Genomic DNA, 9,560 nt, shown 5'->3' with positions numbered 1-9,560 from the left:
CAAAGATCAAGTCCAAGTGGATCAAAGACCTCCACATAAAACCAGATACACTGAAACTAATAGAAGAGAAATGGGGAAGAGCCATGAACAGATAGGCACAGGGGAAAGTTTCACAAACAGAATACCAATGGCTTATGCTCTAAGATTAAGAATTGACAAATGAGATCTCATAAAGCTGCAAAGCTTCTGTAAAGCAAAGGACTCTGTCAATAGGATAAAATGGCAACCAGCAGTTTGGAAAAAGGTCTTTACCAATCCTACATGTGATAGAGGGCTAATGTCTAATATATACAAAGAACTCAAGAAGTTAGACTCTAGAGAATCAAATAATCTTAATAAAAATAGGTTACAGAGCTAAAAAAATATTCAAATGAGGAATAGGCTGCGAAGCACCTAAAGTAATGTTCAACATCCTTAGTCATCAGGGAAATGCAAATCAAAACAACCCTAAGATTCCACCTCACAGCAGTCAGAATGGCTAAGATCAAAAACTCAAGTGGCAGTAGATGCTGGCGAGGATGTAGAGAAATAGAAACATTCCTTTGTTTTCTGTGGGATTGCAAAGTGATACAACCACTGTGAAATTCAGTCTGGTGGTTCCTTAGAAAATTGGACATGGTACCACCTGAAGCCCCAGCTATAACACTCCTCGGCATATACCCAAAAGTTGCTCCAACATATAACAAGGATTCATGCTCCACTATGTTCACAGCAGCCTTATTTATAATAGCCAAAAGCTGAAAAAACCCAGATGCCCTTCAACAGAGGAATGGATACAGAAAATGTGGTACATCTACACAATGGAGTACTACTCAGCTATTAAAAACAATGATTTCATGAAATTCTTAGGCAAATGGAACTAGATAATACCATCTTGAGTGAGGTGACCCAGTCACAAAAAAATACACATGATACAGACTCACCAATAAGTGGATATTAGCCCAAAAGCGTGTAATACCTAAGAAAAAATTCACAGATCATATGAAGCTTCTGAAGAAGAAGGAAGACCAAAATGTAGATGCTTCATTTTTTCTTAGAAGAGAGGAGAAAATACTCACAAGAGAAAATACTGGGACAAAGAATGGAACAGGGACTGAAAAAAGGGTCATCCAGTGACTGCCCCACCTGGGGATCCATCCATATGCAGTTACCACACCCAGTCACTAGAGCATGACACAAGGACTCATGTGATCCCTGCCAGGGACTGCTTCTGCGAGAGCTCCCAGGAGCTCAAGAGTGCCAACTTACAGTTATAACTCTGGAGTCTCGGTAATGATTGGAAAACTTGCCTGCTCTCCTCCCATGACCTCCACATGCTCACACACAGTAAATATATCTGAACACACAGACATACACACACATACCCACTGACATACACACAGACACACACATGTGCACATGAACATAAATATGTATACAAACATGTAAACAGAACACATATATACACATATATACACATACAAAAAACCAGTATTCATTGACCATAGGAAAACTCTACAAGGTATATACAAATATTAAATTGTACTTATGATATTGGTTATGCTGTAACCAGCTTTATTTTTAAAAAATAAAGTATTCTTCATCACATTGATATAAAAAAAGATTCCAAGTTTGGGGGTTGTTAATATGCTTCCCAGGACAGGCTTCTTGCTCAAGGGTGGCTTTACCTACACAAAATGCAGACCATGGGTTTTTGGATGCCTATTTTTTGGTATATGGTTTGGTGTTTTTATTGTTGTTATTGTTGTTTGCTTTTTGTTTTGTTTGGCTTTTTTGCACACACACACACACATACACACACACACACTGGAAGGGGTGGGGAGGGAGAGGAAGAGAGAGAGGGAGGGAGGTTGGTTAGTTGAATATATATGGAGGATCTGGAAGGACTATGAGAAGAAGAATGAATGTGTCCAAAACATATTTATGACAACTTTTGAAAATAATAGAAATATAATAAAGGTAAATAAAATTCAGGAATAATTTATAAAATGATTGAACCTGAGGGAATGACTGTATTTTTTAGTTTACTGTCGTGAGTTTGGGATAGTGTCACCCAAGGAGCCATGTGTCTAATGTTTGATCCTGAGGGTAGTGCTACAGGGAACTCATTAGACCTTTACCTAGGAAAGTGTCATGGGAGGCCCTTAGACAAGTCCTAGAAAGGAATTGCTGAAAACAAGATCTGTCTTCTCCTGCTCTGCTTCCTAGGCCATGGTGGGAATAGAGACTCTGCTGTGCATTTTGTAATTACATGCTGCCCCCATGAAAACCCACAGAGGGCTGTGAGATCTTCGGAAAGAACCTCCAAAATTATGAGTTAAAATAACCACTTTTGTTTGTATGCTAATTGCCTCATTATAGGTGATACTCAGTAACCATAAGTCTAGCTTCAGGAAGAAAAAACACAGAGCAAGTACGGAGATATTGATAAAATATTCATTGTTCTACTGTCTGTAACATAACAGTCTGTACCCCCTCCCAACAGCTGGGTACAGTGGATGACTCAGGTGCATGGAAGGTCACCTTAGATTGGAGATATAGAACGGTGTAGACAGGAGGATGATTGACAAGCAGAAACCTGGAGAATGCCTTTTGAGACTCATCTAATGTATAATTTCCATACTGTTTGAAAGCTGATTGTGTACTTTTGGAGACATGTGTGCTGTGATGGGCATCATGTATGAGAGAATCCACAGACGATAGGCAACCTCAGAGGGATGTATGCAGACTCATTCATACTCACTGTTCATGACAGTCACACACACACGATGAGGTATTTTAGAAATTCTTCAGGATTTAAGGGTTATCATTTGAATTTTATTTTACTGGAAACAAACAGCTTTTCTCCTTTAAAAACTGCTTATTTAGAAAGAGAAATTATTCTCTGAAGCAGAGCACCATGGCTTCTAGTTAGGGTCCTGAAAATGGTGAAACGGAATAATGCTGACTACTTAGTGCTACATCATACAAAATGACCTGTTGTGATAGCGATATCACTTAAACATGTTGTCATCCCAAGTCTTTTAAGCTAGTCCCAAATTTTGAGGCAATAAAAAAAATCATGTGATTTTTCACTTAGTATAATAGGCTCTGTCTTCAACTTAGATGAAATATAGGACAAAGAGCAAAAGGTGGGCCACTTGACTTAAGGCAGCAAACCATTTTTTTCTGAATCTGAAAGTATACATTACACACTTTTTTGAGTAAAATATTGCTAGGAGAGGATACAGAACCAAATTATTAATCACTAAAATTCTTTTTCCTTACCAAGTGTGAAAGAAGTGTTTTGATAGAATAATTTTATTTTTAAATCTTTGAAAACTCCTTTAAATATTGGGAAGAATTGTTCCTTTACATATTTGGCATGGATTTTTCCATAAATAAATATTTCTATGTATTCAATACATATTTTTCTGATTTTCCACTATGCCAGGCACTGTTTTATGCTTTAGGGATCCACAGACACTGAAAAGTGAAATGCCATGCGAATGGGCTTCAGAGGCAGGGCCATATGGAATAAATGGCGGCATGAAGTATTTGGAGACACAGGAGGAAAGAGGTTTCACGCAGGGGGGCAGGGTGAAGAAAGAGAGCCCCAAAGAAATGCTTCTTGAATTTGTTTTCAAGAGTTCCATGTGTTTTCAAGCATGGAGCAGAATAAGTTGTATAAAAAATAAAGTTGATATGATTCAGTATAATCAGATTATATGATGGAGAGAGGAAGAGATGGCTCAGGGGACTCAAGAATCCAAGTCAGTCATGAAAAGCTTCACTATTGTAGCAAAGAGTCTCCAAGATAGAGATTATTCTCTGCTTGGAGCATTCTACTTCCGGTGTCCTTCTTTAGCAACTCCTACCCAGCCTGCTTAGTACAATAATCTCATCATGAAAGCCACTAATGTCTTAGCCAGTGTATAAAATATTGTCATGTAAATGTTGATACGTAGATCAAATTGCAGATAAACTATGGGAGATCAGAGATAACATTTTATCAAAAGACGCTGTATCCTTGTTATAAAAAAATATAATTGCAAGGCTGGAACAATTAAATTTTACTAGTACTTTCATTAAGTGGGTTATGATTGAATGGTTTTTAGAAGGACATTTGTTTCCCACCTGCTTTTCCCTTCAAAGATCTATTTTTCTTGGCAGCGTCACACCCAGAGAGCTGGCTCCATATGAAGTTTGCATTTCCATTAATTCTGAAAAAAAATACGGGCAAGTTTAACACATGCTTAAATGTTAGTTAGGGTTGCACTTTTTATAGGTCTTCAGCACAGGTGTATTTGGTTTGCATTGGCCATTAAGTATGACACACTGTTATTTTAAGCATCGATATTTTTCTTGCTAAAAATATATTAAACACGTATAGGAATGGTTTTGTATACTTTCTTCTGGCTGAGATTGTTGAAATGTTATAGAAATTAAGTCAATCTCATCTTCGTGAGTTATAATTCAAAAAGGTTGCTTGTGGTATCATTTGTTCTCTCCCTTAGGAAAATATAATTAATAGCATCTGTGCTATATTAACAAAGTTAAGTAAACTCACCAGCGTATACTTGAAGTCCAAGTTACGGTTTCAATGGGGACGGTTGTCTCATTTTTTTCAACATGTGTTACCTCGCTGATGCATTGCGATGTCTCCTGGCAAGCCCTTAGTACTCTAAGTGCTCTCTGTGGAGATGAAGTGCTGGGCACTATGGAGATGATAAAAGTTAAGCATTCACTCCTGGGAAGCAAGACGTGTTTTAAAATGTCACACACAGTAAGCATTGGCATCCAGACAATCTTGTGCAAACTCTTTACTTCCCAGTTGAGAAAGCTTTAGCCCAAGGGGAGTGACTTAAGCAGAACTGGTTAGGACAGCAAAAGTGGAGAGCCACAGTTGTCTCCAAATGGCGAACAACAGGAGCGGGTGTAAGTGTTCCTGCTCAGATGGTAGGCATCCTGGAAAATGCGAGACCGGGAACCACACAGCTCTCAGAAGAGAGAGGAAGCCTCCTCAACAGAGGCATTGCAGAGGAGGATATCCATGGCTGAGTTGAGGAGCTCAGAGCCTCAGCCCCACTCCACTTCTTTGATTCTTCACTTCTCTTCATTGCTTCTTGGCTTCTTCTGACGACAGAGTCACACCAGGCAAAAAATTTTCATAAAAGAGATTTTTGGAGGGATGAATTCATGGGGATGAGGGATGAATCCAGAGGTGGCCTGCAACAGGGAACTGATCAAAGGACAGGGCTTATATGAGTCCTACATAGGATCTCTCAGGGCGTGGAGCTTATCAGGGCAGAGATTTCCAGAGTGAGGATTGGTGGGATTTCAAGCAGCCAACCCATGGGCCCAAGGCAAGGGAAAAGGGGCATGAAAAAAGCCACCAATCCTTGAGTTCTCTAATCACAGGACACTGAATTAGGAAAAAGTCAGTTTGGGGCCACTCTGAGTTACATGGTGGCTTTTGAGTCAGCTTGAGTTACAATACAGCAGTTGTAAACAAACAATGTAAAAAAGGAAAGAAGATCTATTAAAAACTTTTGTGGAAGCGCCTGCCCCAGTCATGCTCGGTGGGGCAGCCAGAAGAAAGACACTCAATTGGAGCTATCCAAGCATCTTCTACAGGTGCCACTATGATGGACAGATGTGTAACGGAGAGATGGGAATATGTGGTAGAAAGATGGACAGGAAGCAAAGCCATAGAGTTCATTCACTGTGAGGAAAGGTGCAAGTGTCAACTTGATGGAGGTGAGGAACAGGCCTGTATGAGGAAGTTGTGGTGAGCTCCTGGCCTGGCCTGCTGCCAATGATCATGTATGGGTCTATGGTCCTGTTGCAGCTGGGGTCTGTGTTGATGTTTGTGGCCTGAGTTACTACTAAAGGCCGAGTGGATGTCCCTGGTCTGGTCTGACCCATGAAACACTGTATTGAGCTGGCCCCATCCCTTGCACGGGCAGCATGCTAGAGTTGGCCCTGATTTTGGTGGCTGCACTTAAGAACTTTCACTCATTTTGCCTGTTCTATCACCTATTGGAGCTGATGTAGTAGATGAAAAAGGAGTTTTACACTTAAGGGTATGTAGGCTAGGGAAAGATTTCCTAAATGGGAATCCCAGTGCTTGGTAAATAATATAAACAGTGAGCAAATAAGACTAAAAAGCCTCTGCACAGCAAAAGAAATGTCAGGTAGAGGAGTTAGCCACGGGATGGGAGAAAGCTTTGCTAGCAACACATCTGAAATGGGATTTCTACTTAGGATATACCAAGAGTTCAGAAGACTAAAGAAATTAAATACCTGAATGTAACATGTCATACAGATGAAGGAAGGTAGAAGATAGAAGGAGGCCTGTCATGGATGAGAAGGAAGGGTGAGCAGGAGAAATGTCTGAGGGAAGAGGAGGAGACTGGGATGGAAACAGACAGCAGAAAGAAGCTGCAGAGACAGCATGGAGGCTGGAGCTAAGATTCCACTCTGTGGATTTACACGTTGTTATGAATATTCTTAAGGGATGGATGTGTACAGGGCTTTGTATGTTTAGGTGGGCAATTATACCTTATCAATTGGATCAGAGGTTGTGTTGTGTGTTCTTTCATGTGGCAAATTAAGTTTAAGAGAGTGTGTGGCGGCTGGGACACTAAGCTGCCACAGAATTGTGATGTATATTTCTGGCATGATGGCTGCCTGTCTTGGGAACTGGATGAGTAGAGAGATTGTTGCCAGGCTCAGAGAGAGGCCATCGGCAGTGTTACATTGGATGGAGCAAAGCAGGTGAAAGGCTTTGCTGACTGAGATTAAGGTATCTATGAGATATCTTGGGGCACTGCAGTGCCAGACCTAGTGGGGGTAAAAGACAGTCATTTTTATCATTTTACAGCAGCAACCCAATTAATAGGTAGACTGATAAAATGACCACAGTTCTCAAAAAGATGAAATACAAAAGACCAATAAATATGAAAAATCTTTCACCCACTAATGACCAGAAAATTTCAAATCAATACTAAAGAGAGATCTTATCTATGGTTATCTTACCAGATGCACAGTGGTGATCATTAAGAGAGGAACAGGAAGACAATCAAGGTGGAAAGTGGAGGGATAAATAATACTAAGGATATTTTAAAAAGCCATAACATTTTATACTTATCTAAAATAATGTGGCATTATTTAGTTACTTACCTGAACACTTAGTTGTCAGGAATGGTAACCGGGACCTGGTGTCTGCTTCTATCACCCTCAACTTTTAACCGGTAGTTATCACGCATGAGTGCATCTCCATCCACGCTGGCCAGGCTGGTGTCCAGATCAGCAATGCCTCCTGGGAGCTCTACTGCCTAGAACAGGGCATCCAGCCTGATGGCCAGATGCTAAGTGACAAGACCATTGGGGGAGGAGATGACTCCTTCAACACCTTTATTGAGACGGGAACTGGCAAGCATGTGCCCCAGGCAGTGTTCCTAGACCTAGAACCCAGTTATTGATGAAGTTTGTACTGTTACCTATCGCCAGCTCTTGCACCCAGAGTAGCTCCTCACAGGCAAGGAAGATGCTACCAATAACTATGCCCATGGCCACTACACCATTGGCAAGGAGATGACTGCCCTTGTCTTGGACAGAATTTATAAGCTGGCTGGCCAGTGCACAGGTCTCCAGGGCTTCTTGGTTTTCCATAGCTTTGGTGGGAGAACTGGCTCTGGGTTCACCTCTCTGCTGATGGAGTGGCTCTCTGTTGATTACAGAAAGAAGTCCGGGGTTGGGATTTAGCTCAGTGTTTAGGCGACACCTGGGAAGCGCAAGGCCCTGGGTTGGTCCCCAGCTTCGAAAAAAAAAAAAAAAAAAAAGAAAAAGAAAGAAAAGAAAGAAAGAAGTTCAAGGTGGAGTTCTCCATTTACTCAGCCCTCCAGGTTTCCATTGTTGTGGTAGAGCCCTACAATTCCATCCTCACCTCCCACACCATCCTGGAGTACTGTTTGTGCCTTCATGTTAGACAATGAGACCATCTATGACATCTGTCATAGAAATCTTGACCTTGAGAACCCAACCTACACTGACCTTAACCACCTTATTAGCTAGATTGTGTCTTCCATCACCACTGCCCTCAGATTTGACGGGGATGTGAATGTTGATCTGACAGAATTCCAGACAAACCTGGTGCCCTACCCTCGCATCCACTTCCCTCTGGCCACTTATGCCCTTGTCATCTCTGCTGAGAAAGCCTACCATGAGCAGCTTTCTATAGCAGAGATCACCAATGCCTGCTTTGAGCCAGCCAACCAGATGGTGAATGTGACCCCTCGCCATAATTAAATACATGGCTTGCCTCTTTCTGCACTGCAGTGATGTGGGTCCCCAAAAGATGTCAATGCTGCCATTGCCACCATCAACATGCCACAGCATCAGTTTGTGGACTGGTGCCCAGCTAGCTTCAAAGGTGGGCGTGAGTACCAGCCTCCACTGTGGTGGCATGGTGGTGACCTGGCTTCAAGGTCAGAGAGCTGCGTGCATGCTGAGCAACACCACAGCCATTGCTGAGGCCTGGGCTCACCTAGATTACAAGTTTGATCTGATGTATGCCAAGTGTGCCTTTGTGCACTGGTATGTTGGTGAGGGCATGGAGGAGGGGGAGTTTTCTGAGGCCTGCCAAGACATGGCTGCCCTACAGAAGGATTATGAGGAGGTTGGTATGGATTCTGTTGAAGATGAAGGTGAGGAAGAAGGAGAGGAATACTAGTTCATTTCTCCAGTCACTGAATCATGCCAAACTCAAAACTCCAGCTCCCATCGCTATCTGTAGGCATTGATGGTTCTGTGCTTTTTCCATTCTGTGATCATGTCTTGTCCATGTGTTAACTCTAAGTTTTCCATGATGTCTAAAAGTGAAAGCTTTAAGAAAAAAAATATGTGTAATACAAACAAGTGAGGATGTATGTGTATGTATAGTTTGAATAAAGTTATACTAGTTGGGGTGATAATGCCTTTTTCTAGCTGTACACTAACCAAAACCACTGTATCAGGCATGAAAAATCTCCTTTGATCCATTGGTCAGGTAAGGGTAAGCAACTTCCCAGGCAATGTAGGTTATTGCTGTTGCCCCTGATTGCTTCCAGGATCTGAAGGCAAGTCCTAATTGCTGAAGACATCAGGTACTTCAGATACAGGATTCAGAGGAATCAAGCTGGAACTGGCCTGAAAACCCTGGGGATTCTTTCACTGTATTCAAAGGTTCTATGCAAACTGCTAAGAGAAAAGATGAACAATTGATAATTATACATTTTTTATGTTGACTGCAAGTCACATCAATGGCCAACATGGCAATATCTCAAAATGTGCAATAGAGGCATTTATACCTTAGTGGTAACCAATGGATATGTCATGGGACTTAAGGCATCCTCAAAGAAGAGAATCCATATTTGATATTGCAAACCTAGTTGACTCTACATTTCAAGGGAACTCATTATATTAGAAGAAGCCTGCTACAGCCACTTTCCTAACTCTGTGTAATTCCTAATCATATTCTATGACATCTTTATATACAGATAAAATGTAGATATCACAGTCACCAAGGCTTCTTTTGC

The 9,560-nt window shown here is 41.4% G+C and overlaps 1 pseudogene; it reads left to right on the top strand.

The window, feature by feature from the left end:
• Positions 1-7,334: 7,334 nt before the first annotated feature.
• Positions 7,335-8,716, top strand: LOC116903946 (annotated as a pseudogene).
• Positions 8,717-9,560: the final 844 nt, after the last annotated feature.

The sequence above is a fragment of the Rattus rattus genome, chromosome 1 (assembly GCF_011064425.1).
Source record: "Rattus rattus isolate New Zealand chromosome 1, Rrattus_CSIRO_v1, whole genome shotgun sequence".
In the NCBI taxonomy this organism is placed as follows: domain Eukaryota; kingdom Metazoa; phylum Chordata; class Mammalia; order Rodentia; family Muridae; genus Rattus; species Rattus rattus.
Note: the sequence above shows the minus strand (reverse complement) of the source record. Positions and strands in the feature narration are given on the sequence as shown.